The following is a 1,412-nucleotide window of genomic DNA, read 5'->3' as shown; positions in this document are numbered from 1 at the left end:
TGATAAAAAGAGGAGACTGAAGCTGAAGAAATACCTGGGCTAGAGGCCAGGCTTGAGAATGTAAGAATGTCACCTGTCATTTCAGTAAACAGAATGGCCATAAAGCCATCAGCAATTACAGCCTCTCCCTACCTGAGGGGAATTCAGAACAGAAAAAACAGGATACTGGCCCTAGATAGTTAAGATGCACACCGAAGGACTGATTACAAAAAGCCCAGACTTTCGAATTGCAGAGATAGAAAAGCCTTAGATTCTTTAACTTGAGATGTCTGGTTTTTGTGATTCACAGTAATCTTTTTTTTTTTTTTAAATATTATTTTATTAGTTGGAGGCCAATCACTTCACAACATTTCAGTGGGTTTTGTCATACATTGACATGAATCAGCCATATAGTTACACGTATTCCCCATCCCGATCCCCCCTCCCACCTCCCTCTCCACCCGACTCCTCAGGGTCCTCCCAGTGCACCAGGCCCGAGCACTTGACTCATGCATCCCACCTGGGCTGGTGGTCTGTTTCACCATAGATAATATACATGCTGTTCTTTCAAAACATCCCACCCTCACGTTCTCCCCCAGAGTTCAAAAGTCTGTTCTGTACTCCTGTGTCTCTTTTTCTGTTTTGCATATAGGGTTATCGCTACCATCTATCTAAATTCCATATATATGTGTTAGTATACTGTAATGTTCTAAAAATATGGAACGCTTCACGAATTTGCGTGTCATCCTTGCGCAGGGGCCATGCTAATCTTCTCTGTATCGTTCCAATTTTAGTATATGTGCTGCCGAAGCGAGCACCACAGTAATCTTTTGATATTCAACTATGTAGGTGTTTTTTGGCTTTTGAGGCAAAAATTTATGTATATCCTGATTCCCTCTTTACCTCCTTGGAGCAATTCCTCAGAGCTAACTGATAGCCGGTCTCCTGGGCTACTGTCTTCAGTAAGACCAGTGAATGAAACATCATTCTCAACTTTTAGGTTGAGTTTTCGTTTTTCAGTTGACAGGTGATGCAGGTTTGTTTGTTTGTTTCAATTTATTTTTTTTTAATTTTTTAAAATTAGTTGGAGGCTAATTACTTCACAACATTTCAGTGGGTTTTGTCATACATTGACATGAATCAGCCATAGAGTTACATGTATTCCCCATCCCGATCCCCCCTCCCACCTCCCTCTCCACCCGATTCCTCTGGGTCTTCCCAGTGCACCAGGTCCGAGCACTTGACTCATGCATCCCACCTGGGCTGGTGATCTGTTTCATCATAGATAATATACATGCTGTTCTTTTGAAACATCCCACCCTCACCTTCTCCCATAGAGTTCAAAAGTCTGTTCTGTACTTATGTGTCTCTTTTTCTGTTTTGCATATAGGGTTATCGTTACCATCTTTCTAAATTCCATATATATGTGTTAG

The 1,412-nt window shown here is 41.5% G+C and overlaps 1 non-coding gene across 1 annotated transcript; it reads right to left on the bottom strand.

Annotated features, from left to right (window-relative positions):
- Positions 1-690: 690 nt before the first annotated feature.
- On the bottom strand, positions 691-797 carry LOC136146802 (U6 spliceosomal RNA). The gene has a single exon (XR_010659081.1). It is a non-coding gene; the product is annotated as a U6 spliceosomal RNA (small nuclear RNA).
- Between the last annotated feature and the right edge of the window lie 615 nt (positions 798-1,412).

This window comes from Muntiacus reevesi, chromosome 14 (assembly GCF_963930625.1).
Source record: "Muntiacus reevesi chromosome 14, mMunRee1.1, whole genome shotgun sequence".
Lineage (NCBI taxonomy): Eukaryota > Metazoa > Chordata > Mammalia > Artiodactyla > Cervidae > Muntiacus > Muntiacus reevesi.
This window is presented reverse-complemented; position numbering and strand designations above follow the sequence as displayed.